This window comes from Chlorocebus sabaeus, chromosome 13 (genome assembly GCF_047675955.1).
Source record: "Chlorocebus sabaeus isolate Y175 chromosome 13, mChlSab1.0.hap1, whole genome shotgun sequence".
NCBI classification, from domain to species: domain Eukaryota; kingdom Metazoa; phylum Chordata; class Mammalia; order Primates; family Cercopithecidae; genus Chlorocebus; species Chlorocebus sabaeus.
The window spans coordinates 55,708,973-55,735,127 of record NC_132916.1 but is presented as its reverse complement, the minus strand read 5'-3'; positions in this window follow the sequence as shown (position 1 = coordinate 55,735,127).

The following is a 26,155-nucleotide window of genomic DNA, read 5'->3' as shown; positions in this document are numbered from 1 at the left end:
AGGCTGAGAGTCTGTGCTTTGAGTCTTCTCTCTCTGCTGCCTTTTCTTAATCAATATTTGAAAAGCCTGTCCCTCTTCTATCCTTCAGAGTCTCCTATTCCCCTTCCTGGTAAATGAAGAATGCAGGGAGTGAGTCCCGGAATTGGGCACAGAACCTCTGCAACTGCACAGTGCAAAGTATACCTGGCCAGCGCAATCATTACAGAAAGAAATATTCTGCTTAACTAAATACTCTGGCTAATGGAAGATGACATGACTATCAAACTGGGTTGTAAAAAATAATACCCTAAAGAGATATAGTCTGTATTCATTTTCTATTTCTGCTATTAAAATTGCCACAAATTTAGTGGTTTAAAACAATACAAATGGATTATCCCATGATTCTTTAGGCCAGAAGTTCACACGAGCTCAATGGATTCCTCTGCCCTGGGTCCCAGAGATTGACATCAAAGTATCAGCTGACCCAGACTCTCATGTTAAGGCTCTGGGGGAGAGTTTGCTGCCAAACTGATGCAGGTTGCTGGCAGAATCATGTTCTGAATTCTTGTTTCCCCGCTGGCTGAGTTCTGGTCTTTTCACTGGCTGGGAGATGTGACCTTCGTCAGCAACATGAGGCCACCTACACTACCCATCATGCTGCAACCTCCGTCCTCAAACTAGCATTAGTGCATCCCATCCCCCTCACACCTCTAATCTCTCTGACTTCTGCTTCTGCCGCATCTCTCCTGACTTCAGTCACAGAACGTTCTCTGCGTTTAAGAGCTGTGCGATTAGATTGGGTCCACCTCAAAAATCCAGGATAAACTCCCAATTTTATGGTCGGTTACCTTAATCACATGTGCAAAATCCCTTTGATATGTCAAATAATATATCCATAGGTCCCAAGGATTAGGACATAGATGTCTCTGGAGGGCCACTGGGACATCACAAGGTTTTAGGAATCTGGGGTCACCACTGCAAATTTCAATGGGGGTAATAATAATACCTACTTAGAGGATGATTATGAGAATTAAGTAAGTTAATATTTGTAAAGTGCTTAGAACAATTCTGGAAAGTACTATATAAGTGCTTGTTGAATGGACACATGGATGGATGGATGAATGAATGAAATAAATGCTGGAATAAATGAAGTTCTGAATTTACTTTAAAAGTTAGAAGTATAGGTGGCTAAGCTGAATCTTTTGTCATCTAACAGCAAAAATGGGACGTATTAAGTAGCTTACAGAACTGATTTACTTTAAGGCCCAGTTAGTCAATAAATCTCTGCTCTGGCATGGACTTTGGGATAGATAATCCCACATGTCACATCATACACTGTGGGTTGTTTTAGAGCATTTACGGCCCTTGCCTTGGTATCCATAGACATACAGATTTCCTGGAAGTTGAGAAGTAGATACAGGCTTTTGTCTGCACTTGATGGAAACTCTTAACTTCCATATTCCCATAACTCTCCACAGTCCCTTTGCCGTATTCAGGACAGAGATCATGGACAGAGAGACCGCAAACACCAGGCTATTTTCTAGTTTCAGAGCGCTTTCACCTCCTGAAGAAGCAGCATGATAAAGTGAATTTGAATCTTGCCTCTGCTATTTACTGGCTATTTGTTTTTGGAAAACTTCCACATCCTAGATGCAAAATGGAGTTAGTAATAACCGCCTTCAGCTGCTGTTAGAACTATAACCAATGTAATCTCGCTACCTAGTGGTGCCCGGCACATGAAATAGGGACTCAGAAAATGGCTACTATTATCATAACATTATTTCTAGGCATGCCAGATAAAATACATGATGTCAGTTAAGTTTGAACTCCAAAGAAACAATAAATACTGTTTTGTACATCCAAAATATTGGGTGGAATATAATTTACACTGTTTTTATTTGCTAAATCTTGCAACTCTATTTCATTTGACCCTTATGACACCATGGAAATACATATTGTTCCCACTATTCAGGAGAGGAAACTGGAGCTCAGAAAAAGTGTTACAAAGTGATCACAAATACATTGAGAGATAGAACCTGTTTTGCTTTGCTTTTACCAAGATCTTGTCCTCCCCTCTAAAGGAAACTCTTGCTTTTCTCTCTTTATCTTCATCCCACCTCCAAGGTGCTTAACACAGCCACCTAAACATAAGTGCTCCATACATAGACTGTTGACATGAACAGGCAAAGGAATAGCATGGAATTGTTATGCTATAACAGACCCTCGCTCACTCCAGACAGGAGTGCTACCGCCTCTCCAAACAGGAGAACTGACTTGAAACAAATGGAAAGAGATGAGGTGAATGTAAAAGAAAGATGAACATTCATTCTACTCTTAGTTCATACTGATAGAGTGTTATCTTTCAGGCAATATTTATTAAGAGTCTGCTGTGTGTACCCAGAAATGAGCTTGTTCCCTGTAGGTGTGAAGTAGGTGGACAGGGAGATATCTCGAGTAGATCATTAAGATCCTCAAGGTCAGGAGCCAGGACGTTTTCTTGTGTTTTGCATCGTGGCCACATATCCCCAGCTCCCACCTGCATTATATTAACTGCATCTTGTTCCTTGTGTTTTATTAGTGTCCTCGCCAAAAAGCGAATAGAGGAGCTAAAGTTCGACTAAGTATTGACTACTAACAAGTCATTCCAGTTGAGGTTTAGGTTGTCTGCGAGATTTCACTAAGCCAGGTCTGACTTATAACAGCCATCAAAGATTTGGCCTTATCAGTAATGATATCATGAAGGAGGTAGAAGAACTTTAGACTCAGCTTTGAGTTACTCTCTTTTGGAGACAAGACAATTTAAAAGAAGTCACCATAAACGTAGAGTTCAGGGATAAATCTCTGAGATTCTATTGCAGGCAAACTCCAGGAGAAGTGTAATTTCCACAAAGCATCTGTCTCAGGTCCTTTTTCAGTCTCTTTGGAAGAACTCATATTTCTTATTTCTGCAATCACACACACACAAAATTGTTTCCTATAGTTAAGTACATACTCAGAAAGAAGAACACACTAGTGCTGAGGGCTTCTGTAAGTTGTTAATTCACGTGGCTACACCAGGAACCCTTCCGTAAGAGAAAGGAGGCCTTCAGATTACCACTGCACCCAGAGGCCTTTCTCTTCTCTTTCTACTCGTACATTTTGCAGACTTTTTCACAACTATTTCCACAGCCCTTTCTTTTTTTTTGTTTTTTTTAACCATTGCAATGGTGCCCTTTTCTACCAATTTTAGCTTTACTTACATTGATTTACTTGGTTTTATGGAGAGACTGAATTCGGAGTATTATTTTTAATCCTTATGAAAGAAAGTCCCCATTCACCCTTTCTATATTCATAACAGTCTGATCTGGCATCTCCTTGAGAAGGAAATATCTACACAGTGTGAAAGTGCTTACAGCAGCCCGAAGAGAGCCAGGCCAACTGGGCCAAAGGAACTGCCTATTGACAACACCTGTATCTCAGCTCATTTCTACACACATAGGCTGGAAATGTCTGCTGTGAAATTCCAATTGTTTACTTTTTTTTTTTTTTTTTGAGACAGTGTCTGGCTCTATCACCCAGGCTAGAGTGAAGTGGGCATAATGACAACTCACCACAGCCTCAAACTGCTGAGCTCAAGCGATTCTCCTGCCTCAGCATCTCAAGTAACTGGGACTACACGCATGCACCACCACACCCAGCCTCAATTGTTTACTGTCTAATAAATCAACAAATCATTTAGCTCAGGAACCAATTTTTCCTTAAATCAGTTTCTCAAAGTGGAGCCATGGACCACTTACATCAGATTCACCCTGGGATTCTTACATAACAGGCAGACTTTGGGGCTCCACTCCAGACCCACCACCAAGTCAGGCTTTTAAATTAAAAGTGAGTTTTTAAAACCTTGCCTTAGAGAAGGTATTCTAAATGTGATTCTAATTGAACTTGATGACTTATTTCCTCCATTGACTAGCTACTATTGTCTAGGTAATAACCACCTCTGACTATATCACTTAATTACACTCTCTGGGCCCATGTACCTAGGTCAAGAATGGATCTGGGAGCCGTATAGTGGCCACATCTGAGAGGAACCCTGGGTAGTGCCAAAGATCCACCCCGGCTGGGTGGGGTCAGTCATCTGTTGCAGCACCAAGCCGCATGATCTTGTGATTTCTCTATAATGTGTTTAGTACCTACAGAACCCTCTAGACTGAGACAGCCTCCGTTTAATCTACTTTTGAGGAGGGAAGATAAGAATGTGTAATGCCACACAAAGGAAATGAGAATTATAGAAAGCAACTGAAGTAATTTTAGCAAGCATATATATGCTAATATACTGAAACTACAAATTGAATCTCCTGTGGTTTTTCTATAAACTTTCAATCTCCCCTCACTGGAGATTAGTAAAATCATTAGCCAGATAGAGTGAAAGGAATTATATTTTTTCCTGGTCTGGTCTGGATTTTCTTTCTTTGTCTAGCATCTGCATCGTGTCCTGCTTCTCTTCTGTTTAGACTGCTCTTTGCTGGAATAGTCATTCCTCATTTTTTGACAATACCAGCATTTAAACACTTCCAGACTCCCTCGAATGTTCGAAGTCTAGATCCTACATGCTGAGATGGCATGAATTGGATTTCTGGGCTCTATCTCACTCTCTAATCAAAGTACTTCCCCCAGAGTTCCAATCCCTCTGAAAAAATGTCTTTTCCTGGAGGAAACAACGCAGTTCTTAGTCTGCCCTTTGGCTCCGTGCCTCCTAGAGGTTGCCTGTCACTATCACAGGAAGACTACAGGTCACTTCATTTTACTAGGTGAGTAGACTTTCTAGGTTGAGACCCCTCTACTCTGAAAAAATTCCCAGTTACACAAAAACCCTTGTATTTTATCATATTTCCTGTTATCAAACACTCTCAGAGTCACCTGAGGTCTTTCTGCCTCTGTCAGGTAGGCTATATGCCCCTGACCTGCATAACCCTCCCAACCTGTCTGCAGGTAAAAGAATGAAGTGAATTATCCCTTCCTGAGGGGCATAGTACACAGGTACCCAGTCTATGACATTCTGCTTTTCAGAAAAGCAGAAGTTGGTGGGAAGCTTCTTTGTCTAGTGGGTGTTCTGCCATCACAGAGCAGCCCACAAGGTGAGGCATAGCTCCATCCATGTGATTTGTGTTACATGCAGAGATGTCCATATGTTATATGCAGAGATGACGCTGCTCCTGTTTGCTGTGTGCGATAGAACAAACTCACAATCCAGGAATACTCATAACAGGAGCTTTGGATGCATGAGAAAGAGGCAGTACAGTTGAAGGAGGCTCTTCTATTCTCCTCCCTTAGGAATAAGTTTAGTTAGTGCTCATCTGGTTCAAATAAAGATAATAATCGTGTAAGTATTAAAATTTTTATCAAAATTTGAGCTATTGTTGAAATCAGATGATAATAATAATGAGTAAGATAATTTTACTTGATGTTTTATAGGTATTGGTGGACTTAAAATGAAGTCCTCTAAAGTAGAAGCTGAATTTTAAACTGTCCTTGGATTTTGTTCGAATTCAATTTTCAAAAGAATGAGGTGCCACAATTTTTTAAATCACTCCGGAAGACTAGTCTTTCTCAAAAATTGACTATTCCTCTATAATGAAAGGCAGTAAAGATCTATAATTGCATGTAATGAGACTTTTCTAATCAATTTGGGCAGGGAACTGAATCAGCTTGAAAATCCTGGCCTGCAAATTTTTGGTCCTCCAGCTAAATAAAGCACCAGTAGAGCCGTTTATATTTGCTGTTGTTTTTTAACCAGAATTATTTTGAAAATAGAAATTACATAGGACTGAAATATCAAAATAGAAACTTGATGTACTAGAATAACCTGCCTTGGGAAAGAACAAAAAGGATCATTCTTGATTTTTAAAATGGATTTGGCTGTAGAAATATCATCTCCCTCTATGCAGGAAACAGAGACATACATAAGTGTGACAATGGATCCAAGACACTCATTTATTCATTCAACAGATATTCATTTGTACCAAGAACTGGTCCAGCCAACACATGTAGTGGCCGTTTCTTTTCTTTAGTCTTTTGGATCAGATAATACATGCTAATAATACATGCTAGCCAAAACATTTCCAAAGATAAAGATGTTTATAAAGTAAAATTGTTCAGCTGGGTGCAGTGGCTCATGCCTGTAATCCTAGAACTTTGGGAGACTGAGGTGGGCGGATCACTTGAAGTCAAGAGTTCGAGACCAGCCTGGCCAACATGGCAAAACCCTGTCTCTACTAAAAATACAAAAATTAGCTGGGCGTAGTTTTGGGCGCCAGTAATCCCAGCTACTCAGGAGGCTGAGGCAGGAGAATCACTTCAATCCTGGAGGAGGAGGCTGTAGTAAGCTGAGATTGTGCCACTGCACTCCAGCCTGGGGGACAGAGCAAGACCGTTTCAAAAAAAAAAAAAAGTTGTTTTCCTTTCAATCTCAAATGGGTGTTAACAAAGCTTTGTTAATCCCACTGAAAATTTCAAATAAATTCATCTGTGCTTCTTCATTTACTTAAATAATCGTATGAACAAATATTTTTCATTTTCCTTACATTATCATATGTTATAAACACAGGCATGTATATATACATATTACTCTATAACTTTTTCCACTTTATTATATGTTGGTATATGACTAAGACAACATGTAGGGATACACCTCATTATTTTTCTTAACTACATGGTGTTCTATAGTCTAAATTTCTATAATTTAAAAAATGCAATTATTATCTTATTGAAAGATCTTCCATTTTTTCTTGTTTTCATACAAAAGAAAATTGCCACAATAAACATTCTTTAATATATAAATTTATATGCAAATTATTTTTCTGTAAATATATGCTCAAATATATACATAGTATATCCATTTTTAATTTTCATAAAAATGCCAGATTACTTTAGCATAAGTTATGGCAATTTATAAGAAACCAACAAAGTGTGTGAGTTCTTCACATCCAAGCCAGCACTTGATATTATAAAGGAGGAAACATTTTAGGCTTTCCAGCTGGAGCACTGTGAACTGACTGACAAAAGACAGGTGAACTAGAGTAAAACAGAAGTTTATTAGCATGTGCGTCACTCATACACATGAGCGTGCTCAGCAATGAGTAACTCAAAGGGGTGGTTAGAACTTGGGCTTAAGTAGCATCCTAACAAAAGAACAAAAAATTTTTAGAGAAGTGACAAGGCAAAGGAAAAGGAATTTGAGTCTCTAGGACCCCAAGTTGTGGGAAGGCAAATATATGGTGGAAACAAATGGAAGATAAAGACTAGTGTCGTTTGTTAAGTAGATTCCCCTAATGCTCTGATAAAGGTTTAGAGTTGTCTCCGATGACTGACTTCTGTCCTTCCTGGTAGAGAGGGGCAGGAAGACACAGTGACAAATTTATATCCTGCTTTTAGGCAAATAGGGAAGGGCAGAGAGCTTTGCTTTCCTTTTTCTCAGTTGTCTTCAGCTCAAAATAATCCTTTTGCCAAAGTAGCATATATTGGAGTGGCTTAGTCCACTTCAATATTAGCAATATTTTGGCCAGGTGTGGTGATTCATGCCTGTAATCCCAGCACTTTGGGAGGCCAAGGTGGGTGGATCACTTGAGGGCAGGAGTTCAAGACCAGCCTGGCCAACATGGTGAAACCCCGTCTGTTCTAAAAATACAAAAATTGGCTAGGCATGGTGGTTCATGTCTGTAATCCCAGCTACTTGGGAGGCTGAGGCATGAGAATCACTTGAACCTGGAAGGCGGAGATTGCAGTGAACCAAGATCACACCACTGCACTCCAGCCTGGGCAACAGAGCAAGACTCCATCTCAAATATATGTGTATATATACACACACACACACACACACACACACAGACACAGACACACACACACATATATAATCAATATTTTAATTTGGAATCTAATCGTTGAAAATGGTAGTTGTTTTTATTTTAATTTGCATTTTTAAGATGACCAATAAAGTTCATATATTTATTGAACCTGATGGGGCTCAGAACATCATACCCCAGAGTAAGGTGCCTTGGCATGCTAAGTATTTTGACTGAAGGAGATTGGAGACTGCAGAAGCGTGCAGGTTTCTCACCTTTTCCTGCCCTCCCCTCTCCCACCACCCTTGCTCCCCTCAAGCAAGTCATGGAAACTAAAATTCCTATCCCACAAAGTAAGTTACAAAACTTACAAAGGTCACTCTCTGATTTCCTCCTTTCATCCCTGATGATCTTCATGTGACAGGTGTCCTGCCCCATGGGGACAAGGGATATCATACAAAGACACAGGAAAAAATCTGAATAAACAGACCTAGCTAAGTCCTCCACCCCACCCCACTCCCCAGTTTATTAGATAATATCTCTTTTTGTCCAGTCATCTTTCTCCACATCTCCACAACTATCTATTTCTTTCATCAGACTAAGCATAGGAATACACAGTCTTCCCTGGGTCTTTGGGTCTTCATTTCTAAGGCTCCAGTATCACATAAAACTTTGGTTAAATAAATGTGTTATCCTTGTCTCTTGTTAATCTGTCTTGTGTTATAGGGATGTCAACTGTGAACCTTGCGATGGGCGAAAAAGATATTACTTTTTCTCCCCTACAGACATTTTCTCTTTTCTGTGGCCTGCCTGCTGATTTCCTTGGCTCATTTTTCTACTGAATTGTTTATAATTTGCTTGCACATTTGCTAGAAACTCTTTGCATATAATCCTTTGTTATGTGTATTGCAAATGTTTTATCTCGATCTATTTGATTGTCTTCTGTTTTCGTGTTTTCTTTTGCTGTGCTAAAGCTTTTAATTTCTGTGTAAAAAATTCTGTCAATTTGTATTATTTGTGGCTTTTTTTTTCTGTCTTGGTTAAGAAGTTTACTCCCACTACAATCTCTATCCCAAGGAAATATAAAAGTTATATGCTTTTTGTAGCCTTTACAGCTGTAGGTTCCAATATCATTCAGAGCCAGCCTTTGCCTGTGTTTGTTTTTCTAGAACCCTTTTTTATACACTTCTGTATAATCTCTTCCTATGCTCCATCCTCTAAATTGCCCCAGATTTAGTAACAGGGGTTTGTTTGTTTTTCATTTGTTTGTGTCTTGTTTTTGCAGACTTGATCTGTTCTGTCAAAGAAGAAATCAATATGGGAATTATTAGCAAGGGCAGCTTCATTTTCAAAAGGCCTAGAGAGAAGAAAACACATGATATGAGCCCCATTGCTCAACACTTCCTGCCACATATCTCTATACCCACACATTAGCATATTACAGCACCCCCATACTACATGGCATGGCTTCAAATTCTTCTCAGTAAAACACCTGTAACAGACTGTTTTTCTCAAAGACATCCGCAACTGTATCTCCCACCCCAGGTGCTTTCTAGAACCTTGCTACTCTCTCTTTGAGAAGTGGAGTCTAATTCCCCTCCTCTTGAGTCTGGGCAGATTTGAGGCTCACCTGTAACCAACCATGTATAGCAGAAGCAACTCTGTTGGCCTCTCAAGATTAGGTTATGAAAAATAATGCAGCTTTTTCCTTATTACTTGAAATGCTCACTCATAAGGGTAAAATACATGCCCTTGAAGTCTTTAGCTGCCAGGTAGACAGTTCAATTACCCTGAGGCCACTATGCTGTAAGGAAGGCTAGCCCTACAGAAATAATATATGTGTGTATATATGAATATGTGTATATATACACATGTATATATCTATAAATACATATAGAGAGAGATGCCAGCCCCCAGCTGCTCCAGACCTCGCTACACTAAACCACTGTATGACTGAACTACGTAAAAGACCTTCAACCAGAATTGCCCAATTGAGCTCTTTCTGAAATTGTGACCTACAGAAATCAAGAGTGACAATAAAATATCTACTGTTGTTTTAAGCCACGAAGTTTTGAGATGTTTTGTTAGAGAGAAATAAATAATTAGAATGCCATAGTAGATAGAAACAACCAATAGAATGGAGTTTGCCGTGAGTTCAAACGTATTTACATCCTTTGCCTAACTATACATGAAACTTCAGGCATCTACAAGCAAGACATTTTTCAACAGAGGGCTTTTATGGGTTTTCAAATAACTCAATGATTTTGTTTCTTACTCTTGGGTATAATTCTGGTTTTGCTACCTTTCAAGAAAAGTATTCCCTACACTTCTGCAAAATAAATAAATAAATAAAATGTAGAGAACTGGGGACTAGGGCCATATAGAACAGCTGTCTACCACCTTCTGGTTCATTTCTTTCCCTCACTTGACATGCCTAAATAAAACTTCTTTCAGCAAGTCCCAAGGGATTGTCTGGTTAAGATGCTCAAAAGTCTGAAGGGGAGTTAATTTCTTAACATACCTTTTGATAATCTTACAGATATTCATAAATGTGATCAAAAAGATGCTTCATCTTATTTTTTCCTGATTCGCACTTGCCCTCTTCCCGCCTCAATTCCCCACATACACATCATCTCCAAGGTAACCCATGTCAGCAATTATATCATCCTTCCATATAATCCTATACAGCCAGATGTGCATGTATATGACTGTACAAAAAAGCTAAGGCTTTTAAACTTGTCAGTCCCACAGACTGTGTTCACTGCTATGTGGCTGATAGCAAACCATGCCTCCCATGCTTCTTCTTTGCCTCCCACTTACACCTTTATAAAATTCCCACTCCCCAATCTTCTTTCTCACAGGGATTACTTTAATTTAGATCATTTGAAGCCCTAACATTGCTGCTTATGCTTTCATCTCTCCATCCCTCTTTTTCTCCTACCATTATGTTCTTTTTAGCAATGTTTATTGCTATTCTTCTGACCTCTTCTCAGGGAATTCAGGCACTAAAACAGATGAAAGGCTGGAAATGAGCATTACTCTTGAGAAGGGTGGTTGACAAAGGCCCTAGTCCTTCTTGATTTGGAGAACAGATAATGCCTCGCCAGATGGGTTCACTGACCTCTTCCTTTACTGATCGCCTTGCTGTTGCTTCCACATCAGCTACATATTCCAGGAGGCAAGTTAGAAAAGCACTATTAGCTTTTCCAGCTATCACTCTCCTACTGTCACCATAGCGACAGATGTTATATGAAATCAACTGCTTTATTGTGAAAACAATATTGGTTGAACACTGGCCTTGAGGAAGTTGTGAAGATGAGATTCAATTTTGATATACTCCCTATGGGTTTTCTTTTCTATATTACTTTTTTAAAAATATACTTTATTGCAGTGTAATAATATAAAACAAAGTGAAAAGTCAAAGGGTCATCTTTTGAATTTCTTCAATGGTTCCTTGATTTAATGGTATGAGAAAAGGTCTTGGTGGAAGACTTGAAAACAAAATCAAATACGTACAAATTCACAGAACATCAGTGCAGCAAAAGAAACCACAATGGTAAATGTGTTGTGTATTGAACACTGGCTGGAGTAATTTTATTCTTCTGAATGTAAACATGAAATTCTATGTCTGGATCAAAATCGGGATTAAAAACACATACATTTGGAATCTGATACCTTCCCATTAACTAATTAGAACCTGATTCATTGGAAATGAGACCATTCGGTATCCAGATGGTTGCAGACAAATCATGTTAAATAATGGCACAACTAATGTTTTAATCATAAATAAGATATATAGAAATCCAGGATGGAATAACACAATAAAGTGAAAATAAAGGAGTAAGAAGTTCATATTATTATCACTAGTTTGTGCTGACAATGAATTCAGGAGACATATTACCTAAGGGGCATCTTTCTACAAATGGCTGGGGAGCATCATTCATTGACTAAGCCATTAGAGTTCAAAGGACTTTGAACTAGATTTGATTTCAAAGACATATTTTAAAAATGCCTGACCCTTGGCATAAAATTACCCAGGATTCTGTCAGGCATATGACAAAGAAAGTGATATACACCATCTGCAAGCATCAGGAATTAGAATAAAATAATTAGATAGTGGATAGACACAAGTGTAGTTTCAGTGTTTAATCATGTTTTTATAACCACAAATTAGAATTTAGGTATATTGCAAAGACACATTTACGAGCTTCTTTAAAACATTATGGATATCAACTTGAGTAACTGCACCACATATTAACCTATTTCTTTGAGGCTAAACATCATAATATATGGTAATTCATATAGACAGAATTTTCAATTAGGAAATCAGAAAATTTTGAAAACTAAAGAATGAGATTTCGTTCATCTCAAGGAAAGGTATGACTATGCGTATATGTTTATTATGCTAAATCTGGCTAAGACGACTGTCTGGGAATATAAGGCGTTGGTATCAGAAACCTAGGTCCAAACCTTGGATCTGCCTCTTTCTAGCTATGCGATTTAGATGAATTCCTTAACCTCTAAAACTCAGTTTTCTTATTTGTGGTATCCACCTGGCAATGAGTTGTAAGGATTCAGTGAGTAAATGCAGAAAGCTTATTTCAACTCTTAGGATATAGAACTATTATTATTGTTAGTATTATTCAGCTGTGCAATCTACCAGTTTTAACACCTATTTTTCAAACATTAGGAGTTTTAAGCTAATAATATACATTTTTAAAGCTAATTTTATTAGTGTCCTTATTGAACTGGTACAAAAAATATATCAGTTGCTCTTCACATTCACATTGATGCCAAACAAGGCCTCAAATCTACATATTCCATCATCTGATGTTTCTGACCAGGATTAGAAATTATCACAGGAAATACATGTGCAAACAGTTTCCCTGGATGGTATGCAATAATCTGAGAGCTGTCAGAATAAAATAGCCCAAGAAGTAATGAGAAGAAAGGAAATTGGAAATAAACACATGTGCTTAAAATACTTACCCCCATGATAAATATTAACCTTACATTTGCAGTATCACATTAAAAGATTATAAATGTCAATTTATTTGTAAGCTAAGATGCCTAGGATTTAGATCAACAAGTTAATGTCGGGGTAAATAGGCTCCTTCAGCAATCTGAGGCATAAAAAGAAAAGTAATTGGGAAACAATGAAGGATTGTACAATTATAACAAATCTAGTGAATTTGACAGATAACAATTTACCTCTGAAATTGGCTTCTGAGAAATGAAAAGAACACAGGGAACATGTAGAAAAATCAAATTAGGTTTGGATAAGAGCTTCTGAAAAGGCAGTGTACTTCTATTCAGAAAGCTACATCTATCTCGTGCCTTATTACTTCAGAACCCCAAGTTGCAATATCTGAAGTAACATGATTTGGAAGCAGTGGGTCTCAGATCTTTTGAATAGTACAGTTTTTTAAAGAGCTCCCTAAATGTCCTCCGCATCAAATCTCTCAAGCAAAAGAAATCATCTCTGGGCCTGCAAGCTAGCTTGTACCTTTAATCTCAGCACTTCAGGAGGTTGAGGCAAGAGGATCACTTGAGGCCAGAAGTTCAAGACCAGCCTGGGCAACATAGTGAGACCCCATCTTTAAAAAAATAAAACTTAACCAGATGTTGTGGCACACGCCTGCGGTCTCAGCTACTCATGAGACTGAGGCAAGAGATTCACTTGAGCCCAAGAGATTGAGGCTGTAGTGACCTATGTTCTCACACCTGCACTCCAGCCAGGTGACAGAGTGAGATCCAGAATTTTTCTGGGTTTCCCAGGCCTGCCTGACCCACCTGAGACTATATACCCAAGAGGTGGGTAAAACACCCAAGAGGTGTTTTTTAGAAAAAGAAATCATCTTTGGTATTTTCTTCAGTTGTTACATCAGATCTTAAAAGCAAGAAGGGAAGATATTCGGGGAAGAGCCTGGAGACCATGGTCTGTCTCCAGCTCATGGTGATTACCCAAGATCCTTTACTGCCTCCACATGCGGTGGCCTGGGGCTGCACCTTCCCACCTTCCCCTGGCTAGCACTGACCAGAGGAGCTTTTCTGGATTCTTGACCTCAACCTCCAGCCACAGTCCTCTTCTCCACTACTCCAATCTGAAAGATACCATTTAGCTTCCAGTTTCCTTCTGTCACAGTTGTTTCCTATGACTGGGAAGGCAGGATAGTGTAAAGCAACCATGAAATTAAGTAACTGACCAACTGTGTAGAACTAAAATTAAATCTGATGTCTGACCTAGAAGCAAACAAATGGAGAAACACGCCGTGAGACAAGTAATCTCAACTTCTATCGCCTCTCTCCTGGCCTAACTAACCATAGGATAAATAACTATATTGCAAAACCCCCAGGGTACAGACTTCTTGTATATACAGTCACCCTCCATATCCATGGGTTCCATATCCATTGATTCAACCAACTACAGATCAAAATTACTTGGGCGGGGAGAGGTTACATCTGTACTGAATAGGTGCAGATTTTTTTTTTTTTTCTGTCCTTATTCCCTAAACAATACAGTGCAGCAACTATTTATGTAGCATGTACATTGTATTAGGTATTTTAAGAAATCTGGAGATGGTTTAAAGTCTAAAGAAAGAAGGATGCATGTAGGTTATAGGCGAATACTGTGTCATTTTTTAAATCAGGGACTTGAGCATCAGCAGATTTGGGGATCCATGGGGAATCCTCCCATTCAGAGAAAACCTCCAGGAGCCTGAGTTGGCCCAGTGTCTCCTCAGAGTCTCTCTTCTTATGACTGTTCTACAGTTGTGCTTCAGGCAGGCACTTGAGTAGCAACACCCAGCAGACCCCGAACTGTCAGTTCCAGAATTTTTCTGGGTTTCCCAGGCCTGCCTGACCCACCTGAGACTATATACCCAAGAGGTGGGCTGGAACACTGGGCTAGTCTGTGGGAGTGGAGAACCGAAGCACAAATAGCAGATTCCTGTGAACAATGAACTTGAAGGAAAGGGAATTTCCTGAAGGAAATCAGATGGAGAGGCTGGGGCATTATGCTGTGCCCCCTGTCTTCAGTTAACATGTTTTTCTTGGGAATTCAGGTATGCAGGGTACTTGCAATTAGAGGTAAAAGGTATGACTTCCCTTTTTTCAAGTGAAGGTAAGTTTATTAGGAAAGTCAAGAAAGAATGGCTACTCCACAGGCAGAGCAGCAGCATGGGCTGCCCGACTGATTACACTTATAGTTGTTTCTTGATTATATGCTAAACAAGGGGCGGATTATTCATGAGTTTTCTGGGAAAGGGGTGGGCAGTTCCTGGAACAGAGGGTTCCTCCTGCTGTTCTTAGACTATATAGGGTAACTTCCTGATGTTGCCGTGGCATCTGTAAACTGTCATGGTGCTGGTGGGAGTGTCTCTCAGCGTGCTAATACATTATAATTAGCGTATAATGAGCAGTGAGGATGACAAGAGGTCACTTTCCATACTTTTACCATTGTAGTTTTGGTGGGGTTTGGCCGGTTTCTTTATCACAAACTGTTTTATCAGCAAGGTCTTTGTGACCTGTATCTTGTGCTGTTCTCCTTTCTCATCCTGTGACTAAGAATGCCTGACCTCCTGAGAATGCAGCCTAGTAGGTCTCAGACTTATTTTACCCAGTCCCTATTCAAGATGGAGGCACCTGGTTCAACCAGCTCTGACATATTTCCCCTCTCCCTTTTACAAGGGAATCCTTAATCCTAAGAATGGTAGGGGGGTGAAGATCTATCTTCTGTAACTTCTTCAGACTGAATAGGAGCAATGATAGTCCTGCCTAACTATTGGAATCTGTTGTATTCAGAGTAGAGAGAAGTTCAGTCAGAAAGCGTAGGTATAGCAAGGGCCATTCATAACTCATGAGTTCCACAAAAGGTGATATCTGGAAGATTAATAAGTATTCAGTTGAAGAAAACATTGAGTAAGCTTATCTTGCATTCCTACACAAAGGGTACAACAGCAAATATATTCCACAACGGTAAAGTAAAATTAGCAAAATTATCCCAAATAAGCTAAATAAGAAGATGTTTCATGAACTGATCAGCTGTTGGCACCAAACTGACATGGAGTTGCTAGCTGATTCCAATACATGCCCAGAATTAGAATACTGATCCAGATTTTTACACTACCCATCCCTCTTGTTTCTTCTGGGCAACAGCCAGAGATCACTGGTTGATTCAGAAGAATAAGCAGACTCAGTCTAAATTGTAGAAGAAAACTCAAAAACAACTGATAAGTCTAGAATTAATAACAGGAGTACTACAGTTCTTGAAACGTAATTTTTCTCTCCCCAGTCTCCCATTTTTACTAAAGACAAATCACAATAGGACCGATTTGTTTGCAATAAAAAAGCTTTGGTGTTTTACTTGGCCTGATTATTTGTATAAAGTGTAGCAGGAATAACTATTTTCACAAAGGCTTTTTAAATCGGCTTTGATGGAACTTTGTTCCATAAAAGGAATCTCAGATAAGACTTTTTTAAAACGAAGCCCAGCCATGGTTTGTTGCCATCAAATACTTATGAGTTGGGTAAATTACTCTCCTCTTGAGGTCCCAAGATAACCTGGGGCTCCTGGGCCTGTGAGAAAGTGACATTCTTTACTTACCACAGGTCAGGAACCTGTACTGTGACTGTGTAGGTAAGGTGTGAAGCCACTGGAAGGTATTACTTCCAAAGCCCAATGCATGTTTGCTCACTGACCTAATCTGTTCGTTAATCACATTAACGCTACACTCATGCGTTCTAAAATTCTGTTTTACAGTAGGGACAAAGCTGATTCCCCAAACTCTCTTTGCCATTTAAGCCTTCTTCTGAACTCAATTTTAATTTCTGACTAGACTTGTCTCTTTGTCTTAAAATACTTCAATTAGAAATAAATCGTTAGTATCTCAGACCTGTGGCCTGGTGCTTTTGCCAAAGAGGATATTTTTAAGCGAATTTCCAAGAAGGCCTCTTTAAGGATACCCGTCACCTGTGCCGAAGCAGTCAGGCTCATTAAAGTAAATGTCTGGTAAATATCCCACAAGATCAGGATGTCTGAGTACTGAGGTTAACGATTTGGGTAACCCTTTTGTTATTGTTCACCTTAACGGTTATGAAAACCTGGAACATGTTTAAGGAATAGAAAAAAACTAAGTGCTTTTAGCGGAAATTCAGTAAACACGAAAGAATAACTCATAGTTGCTGGAATAGCATAATGAGGGTGGGTTTTTTTCCACATACAGGTCTGATTTGTTGAGATGAGAGTAATGCTCCCTGGAATCTTCAGTGAGTACCTGCTTACCCTGTTCCTCCTCTCTGCCTGCTTCTTACCTTCCTCAGGAATCCCAGACACTGCGGGCAATGCTGCCTAATTTCCCATCAAAGTCTTCTTTTTCATTTCCCTGAATGGGTTTGCTCATATTCAAGCTTAAGTATATTAATGAATTTATACCAACTAATATATATATATTTTTTCCTCCCAACTTGAGACCACTCTGAAACTAAATGTAAAGCTGAGAAGTGTTCAAGACAAGTTTTCAATGTTTTCACTGTATTGGAAATTCTTCGGTAGCAAGAAAAAAAAAACACATTTAACTTGTTTCTGGAAGCAGCAGTCCCTCCTCCCTGCATCTGCCCCTCACCCTCTCTGACCCACCCCTCCTCTTAGTTCTTTGAGCCTTAAATAGATTTCTAGTAACCCACACTTTGTCGGGACTTACTGACATCCCTCATTAAATATTAAAACAAATATATATAAAGCACTTAAAGTTTGTAAAACTAGTAGATATCAGAAATGTTATAGGTATTGTTTTCAGTTAACTTTAAGAAATCACAAGTTTAAGGAATTTACATATTAATGCCTTGTAAATAGAATTAAGTTGTATATGGATAAAATAAAGGAAATTACCGTGTTATATGTTTTTCAAAACATATATTTGCTAAAATCTTTTTCAATTTACTCAGCTTTTTTTCTTGTGTAACTTTAGAAAATAAGTTTTAAGGCCGGGCGCGGTGGCTCAAGCCTGTAATCCCAGCACTTTGGGAAGCCAAGACGGGTGGATCACAAGGTCAGGAGATCGAGACCATCCTGGCTAACCCGGTGAAACCCTGTCTCTACTAAAAAATACAAAAAACTAGCCGGGCGCGGTGGCGAGCGCCTGTATCCCAGCTACTCGAGAGGCTGAGGCAGGAGAATGGCGTGAACCCAGGAGGCGGAGCTTGCAGTGAGCTGAGATCCGGCCACTGCACTCCAGCCTGGGCGACAGGGCGAGACTCCGCCTCAAAAAAAAAAAAAAAAAAAAAAAAAAAAAAAAAAAGAAGATAAGTTTTAACTTTTGTTAGAAAAATACATGTATAGAAAGAAAGTTACATTAGTTAAAATTGGATGTTCTCTGGGTTATTTGTGCAACACAATAGGTGAATATTTTCCACACTGAAATTAATGTTGTCATGCTTTATGACATAAACATTTGCAGCTTTAATTACTCATTTATGTCTTGGGGAACCCCAGGTAAGTTTTCTGGAAAAGAAGGAAGTGAGAGAGGGAGACAGGAAATGTCCTATCTGAAATAATCCATTGCCCCATCTTTACACAAAGCAGAATTAAACAGCCATCCGGCCACCTTAGTTAGATTTCCTAACAATTTAAATATTGTCAGCCCTACTCAGTTTTATTTCAAAACATATAATCTCCCCTTCATATGTAATGCAACAAATTATCTCCAAATATGTTACGTTTTCTCAAAATTTTAGTTATACTTTTTCATCAATTCCTCCTTTTTTATTACCTGTGTGAGTCACTCCTAATGGGAATAATCAGGAAATAAAAGAAATATGATGAATGAAAGTAGACATCTTTATATCGAGCTGAAGCATAAACTGATACAAACTTTCTGGAAGATACCCAAGCAAGGTCGACATAAAATTTTTAAACTGTGAAGAGTTTGACCTAGAAATTCCACTTGTAGTGTTATAATTAAACAAATGCAAATGTTTAGCCACAAAATATTGAATATATATTATTTTTTTCTTAAAAGGAAAAATATTAGAACCAAACTTAATATCCTATAATGGAAGAATAACAAGTTAATTGTTTGTAGTTCATAACATAGAATAATATTCAACCACTAAAAGGTTATCATGTAATATACCTAGTGTTATAGTATACTTTTTTTTTTTTTGAGACGGAGTCTTGCTCTGTCGCCCAGGCTGGAGTGCAGTGGCCGGATCTCAGCTCACTGCAAGCTCCGCCTCCCAGGTTTACGCCATTCTTCTGCCTCAGCCTCCCAGTAGCTGGGGCTACAGGCGCCTGGCACCTCGCCCGGCTAGGTTTTTTTTTGTATTTTTTAGTAGACACGGGGTTTCACCGGGTTAGCCAGGATGGTCTCGATCTCCTGACCTCGTGATCTGCCCGTCTCGGCCCCCCAAAGTGCTGGGATTACAGGCGTGAGCCACCGCGCCCGGCCTAGAGTATGCTTTTTAAAAGGTTAAAAAAAGAAAATATGTCAAAGGTTTTGTTTAACTCATTAATTAATGAAAAACCTGTAAAACAGTTTCAAAGGGCATTGGGGAAGTTGGGCATTTATAGGTAATTTAATAAACAAACGTTAGGATAAGATTGCTGGGATGGGAGCAAAACTGGTTAATGTCAAGATGGCAATGAACTACAGCCTTTAAGATTATCACCACACCATACACACACATTCGCGCGCGCACACACACGCAAACCTACCTGGCACACTGACCTAATAGAAATTCTCTACATCTTGACACAAATCTATGTTAACATCTGCTTCTACAGAGTAGTAAAATAGTCCAGGCAATAGAAAATCAAAGCTGCAAGCTCAGCAGTGCCCTGAAAAAAAAGCCCAGTTTTGTTTTGTTTTGTTTTGTTTTGTTTTACCTATTTCTACATTTCGGATAATTTTTTCACACCTCCTAGCATTGGTATGAGAATTGTATGTGTCAGTACATGCAAAGCACATAGAAAAGTGCCTGGCGCAGAGTGATTATTATTAGCCGTCATCACCAACACATAGCTGTACTTTTGGATTTTTGTTTATTAATTAAAAATCACTTACTTACGGAAGGAAAAGAGACAAAGTGGGTGACAGAGTAGAAACTCAAGTTTTCTAGTGAAACTATGCATAATATATCGGAAGTTGAGAAAAAAATCATCATAGACCTGGATCTTTTCTAAGAGAGGGTATTGAAACATTCTTAAGAAGTGCCATTTCACTCTACTTGTTTCTAGAACATTGTAGGCTTGGGAGGTTAAAATTGACAACTTCTAGTGTCAAAATTTAAAAGGTCTTGATCATTTGAGCCAAGAATGAGAAAAGCCAGGCAGTGGGAGGCAGGAAACAGGGAGAGCTTTTTAGAATGCAGATTATTGCCAGCAAAGCAAAATGAATTTGAAAGGAGCTCAATGGGAAACGATGAATATGTTTCTCTGGAGCTAGAAATAATAAATGGAAATTAATTCTATAAGGGCCTTAATTTAAAAGATGGGTTTATATGTCACTTTCACTTGCTTTTTTTAATGTGTTGCCCCAATTATATTGTTTTTAACAAGTTAACAACTTATTATAATAATTTTCACAGTTTCACTTGCATCCTCAACCCTCCCAACTCTGTTTTCCCATAAGGTCTTAGGTTATCAATCATTAGTTATTTTACTGCAATGATTTCAAGAATGGTTTGGCATTTATACTTCAGAGTCTTTGCAAGGGATCATAGCTTTAAAATCTCTATTTCCCAATTTCTATTATAAACATTTATTGCAAGATATGGTCCTAATGGAATCTTGGCTAATGGTTAGGCAGCCTATTTACTCCAATTGTTCATTCCAGCAAAATAGACTCTTAAGAATCTGATTCGTGTTTTGGAACTCCTCCCTCAAAAAATGTACATATGCTCATACACACAACATTTTGCATATAATTTCGGGAGGGTTATTGGGCTCTGTTTGTTTAATCTTTTGTTACAGAAAATTTCAAACACACACAGGAGTAGAGAAAATAATATAATGAATCCCCATGTGCACATCACCCAAACCCCACAGCCATTGATCCCATGCCAATTCTGTGCTCCTTCTATTTTAAATCCGTCCATAAATCAAGCTGGACCATCAGATAACCATACAGCTGAGATAGATTATTAGTCCTACAGGCAGCTCTCACCAAATTATCCTTAAGCATGATTATAAGTTTGAAATGCTTTGATAAATTCTTGAAGTGATCCCTAGAACAAAGTCACTTTTGTACCTCTTACAAATTCACGTTGAGGGCCAGGCATGGTGGCTCATGCCTGTAATCCCAGCACTTTAGGAGGCCAAGGCGAGTGGATCACCTGAGGTCAGGAGTATGAGACCAGCCTGGCCAAACTGGTGAAACCCAGTCTCTACTAAAGAATACAAAAATTAGCTTGGCGTGGTGGCACACACCTGTAATCACAGCTACTCAAGAGGCTGAAGCAGGAGAATCACTTGAACCCAGGAGGTGGAGGTTGCAGTGAGCCAAGATAGCACCACTGCACTCCAGCTTGGGCAACAGAGTAAGACTGTCTCAAAAAAAAAAAAAAAAAAAAATTCATGATGAGGATGTTATACGCTCCATACCATCCCACCCCTCCTAGAGCTCATTGCTGGAACAATCTGCACTTCTCCTAAACTACTTCTTTGGGGGTATCTTATGAATATTCTGAATCTCATGATTGATCATTTATTACTTAAGACTTTTTGTGGATAGTTTAAATATTAATAATTATTGCAATTGTGAGTCCTATTTCTGTTTCTTTTATATTTAAACTCACTTCTGGCAAATCATTTGATTTTTTTGGTGTGATTATCATGTACCCTGCCATTTCATTGACCTTTAAAATTAATTCCTAGAATTTTTCTGTGGAGCCTCTTGAGTTGTCTATTTATGATGATGTTGATAAGTGTGTGATAATGTCATCCAAAAGTAATAATGTTGAGACGTCCTTTCTAACATGTATTTCCATTGATTCAATTTCATGTCCTATAGCATTGACTAGAAATTCTGGAGTGTTGTTAAATAAGAATATTGGTAAAGGATTGCCTGATATATTTATGATTTTAATATATTTTTGAGTTTCAGCATTAAATAGGCTCTATGTTGTTGATTTCAAATAGATATACTTTGTCACATTAAGGGCTATTTCTTCCATTTTTACTTTACAAAGAAATTTGTTTATTTTATTTTAAACAAAAAATGAGAAGATTCTCTCAGATACTCATGTGACCTACTTTGAAATAAACATAGCCCATTCCTAATTTATTTAGTAATTTTTTTTTTTTTTTTTTTTTTTTGGTGAATTTCATAATATTGGACTCAACACCATTAAATTGCCAGAATAAATCCCATTGCATAGGGCAGGTCATTATCTTACATACTACTAAATTCTGTTCAATCCTTTGTTTATAATTTTTCATATATACATATAAGTGAGACTGTTCTATGGCATTTTGTCTGTGTCTATTTGACATTAGGGTTATATTCATTTCATAAAATGAGGTGTGCAATATATAACCTTTTTCTCTATCCCAGACTCCTTTCTATAAAATTGAATTAACTGATTCTTCAAAGGAGAACGTGGTATGAGTTTAATGTCATTGGAGAAATATTGATAGCATTCTCAATTCATTCCATATTTTTGTTTGTGTAATTAAAAAATACACTTTTTAAAAAAACTGCAACTTCTATTTTATTTATTTCTGTATTTATTCATTCATTCATTAATTTATTTTGAGACAAGGTCTCACTCTGTCACCCAGGCTGGAGTACAGTGGTGCGATATCAGCTCACTGCAGCTTTCACTTCCCGGGTTCAAGTGATTTTCCCACCTTCCAAGTAGCTGGGACTATAGATGCATGCCACCACTTCCAGCTAATTTTTTGGATTTTTTTCGTAGAGACAGGGTTTCACCATGTTGACCAAGCTGGTCTTGAGCTCCTGACCTCAAGTGCTCCACCCATCTCGGCTTCCCAAAGTGCTGGGATTAGGGGTGTGAGCCACCACGCCCAGCCAACTTTTATTTTAGATTCAGGAGTACATGTGTAGGTTTGTTACATGGGTAATTGCAGGATGCTGAGGGTTGGGGTATGAATGATCTCATCACCCAGGTAGTGATCATAGTACCTAATAGTTAGCTTTCAATCCTTGTACCTCTTCTCCTTCTCCCTTCTAGTAGTCCCCATTGTCTATTGTTGCCATCTGTATGTCCACATGTAACCAATGTTTAGCTCCTACTCATAAGTGAGAACATATAGTATTTGGTTTTCTGTTCCTGCATTAATTCGATTAGGATAATGGTCTCCACCTGCATCCATGTTGTTGCAAAGGACTGCTATCGCTTTTTTTTTCTTTATTTTTTGAGACGGAGTCTTCCTTCATCGCCCAGGCTGGAGTGCAGTGGCGCCATCTCAGCTCACTGCAACCTCCACCTCCCGGGTTCAAGCAATCCTCTGTCTTAGCCTCCTGAGTAGCTGGGATTACAGGCTCCCACCACCATGCCTGGTTAATGTTTTTGTATTTTTAGATGAGATGGGGTTTCACCATCTTGGTCAGGCTGGTATTGAACTCCAGACCTTATGATCCACCCGCTTCGGCCTCCCAAAGTGCTGGGATTACAGGTGTGAGCCACTGCAGCCAGCCCACTTTTTTTTTCTTAATCTGGTCCACTGTTGACAGGAACCTAGGTTGATTCCATGCCTTTGCTGTTGTGACTAGTGCTACAATGAACATATGAGTGCACATGTCTTTTTGGTAGAATCACTTATCTTCTCAAAAAAAAAAAAAATTCTTAGTAAGTGGTTTTACCTTCTAACATTTTCATTTTTGTTAAAATATAAAAACAAACTATTTCCTTAAAATTGGTTAATTTTTTAGAATATAAATCATACCTCAATTTAAAAAATGAATTTGGAGTTGGGGGGAAGGCATAGAAGGAAAAATCGAATTCACTTGGATTTCCTAATTCTTAAAAATATTTTTAGCCTTTACATTTAAATGTAGTTTGATGGTGCTTACAGACAGTTCATTTATCTTCTATGGGTATAAGAAAAACAACTGGGAAGGCTGTTGTCTAAAGTAGTTATAATAATGTTGCTATGAAAAGCCACTGCTGTCTTGTGCTATGATAACGAGAGCAGCATGATGACGGGATATGCAGAAGCCAGAATTTCATTGTCACTCTATAATTACTGGAGCATGGAAGAAATCTTAGATTTGGTACCAAGTCCTAGTACTAATCCTTTGAGGTCTATGCTAAGGTATATGTTAAAATATATGATACATGGTACGTATTCAGTGATTGTGAATTCTTTTCATTTAGTCACATAATTTTGGTGTCCTATTGAGGAAGTTATTGTCAAAACATTGAGAAGGTTGTCAATGGAAATGGAAAACACACTGTGAATCACTCAGAGAGGAAGGACATCTGAATTTGTTCTTTCCATCACAAATGCCAAATCATGAAAAAGAGAATTGATAACCAGACTGTACAGAGAGCAGAATTCTAAATAAAAGAAATTATATTAACTGTGTGCCTGGTGCGGAATTTCATATTGAGTCCCTGCTCACTCTAATAGAATCCAAGCCTCAATCATGATTTAAAGAGCCAGAGAGGAGCATTAAGAAAACATTTAAAAGATCTTTGAAGGCTTCTGAGGACTGGTCAGAGATGACCTTTAGCTTCACCCAGCCAGAGGAAGTCTTGCTGCCAGTGTAGTCTTGGTAATGGAATCATTACAGGAAACATACTCCGTAACGATGGAGTATGTTTCCTAATCTTTGTGACATCTTTTGAAAGGCTCTCTGTTGATTAAAAAAACAAAAAACAAAAAAAAAAACAAAACAAAACAAAAAACCTCTACTTCCTTCACATTTTATAACTATGGTAATACCCAACAAGATTATTCAATTTACTGAAGGGTTGTTTACATCTTAGCACAAACTTGGCATCTGAGATTAAGATCAATTGACATCAAATTTACTTACCCAAGGATCTGGGCAAACAGGGCCCACCAGAACCTGTATCCAAATGTGGCAGGAAAGAGCACCTCTGGGAAAAGGAAAATGAGGGTAGCTGGTTAAAAAGAGAGCATCAGGTAAAAATGGGGAAAACTGTAGAGGGATGATCTTTGAAACTCAGACCTTTGATGCCTTCTTCAAATCATCACAGGACACTGACCCATAATCACCAGACTAGAGGCCCCTGTTACAAGTTACCTGAGTTTTCATAGTCCTGTTGGTTTGAGCCTAATCAGTAGCTGCATTTTTACCATACAGCTACTGCAAGCTCTCTGCTCAAGGTATATTAGTCTCCAGGCTAATGGAGACTAATAATGAATGAAACATTATACGTTCTATAGAAGACAAACTATGTTAACAAATATTCAGGCTTCTCAGAGCATACATGGATATCTGCCAACATTCCTTGCAGTACTGCAGACTCAGAGTGTCTCTAGCATAATCTCACAGTTCTTGGTTGGTTTGTGACTCACACAGGCTGTTCATGCAGTCCATCCCTTTGACATCCAGGGAACCCATTTCTTTAGAGATACATTAGGAAAACCTCAGAATACCACCAACCTTCCTGTCCCTGCATAATACAGCCAGGGTTTACAGTAGAAGAGTGTGCTCCTTCACCTAAGGCCAATTCATCTACTTGTGCTCCATATCCCATATGTCAACTATCAAGAATTCTATCGCTTCTCTCTTCTACATGTTTAACCTCTCCATTTTGTCTTTCCCCATTAAGAAAGGGAAAAGAAAATCATCCAATTTCATTTCTGTCCTAGCTCTGGCTGCTATAACAAAATACAATAAACTGGTGGCTTAAACAGCAAACATTGATTTCTCACAGTTTTGGAAATTGGAAGTCCGAGATAAGGATGCCAGCAGGGTCAGGTTCGTGGTGATGGACCCTATTCTTGGTTTGTAAACAGCTGTCTGATTGCTATGTCTGCTTGTGGAAAGGAGAGCGAGAGAGCTCTCTGGGGTCCTTTTATAAGGGCACTAATCCCACTCATGAGGGCTCCACCCTCTGACCTAATCACCTCCCAAAGCCCCCACCTCCTAATACCAACACACTGGGGGGTAGGATATCAGCATATAAATTTTAGAGGGTCTCAAACACTCAGCCCTAAACACTCCCCATCTATTTTTCCCTCTCTTTTCTTCTTTTCATAACCAAATTTCTCAAGACAGTGCTCATTCTCACCACATCTGTGGCCTCATCTCCTGAACAATTCTCCACCCACTCTGCTGTGGCTGTCACCACCACCGCTCCTTGAAGGGGACCTCGCTTGAGCTCCACAATGTTGCTAAACCCAAAAGACACTTTGAGACTGC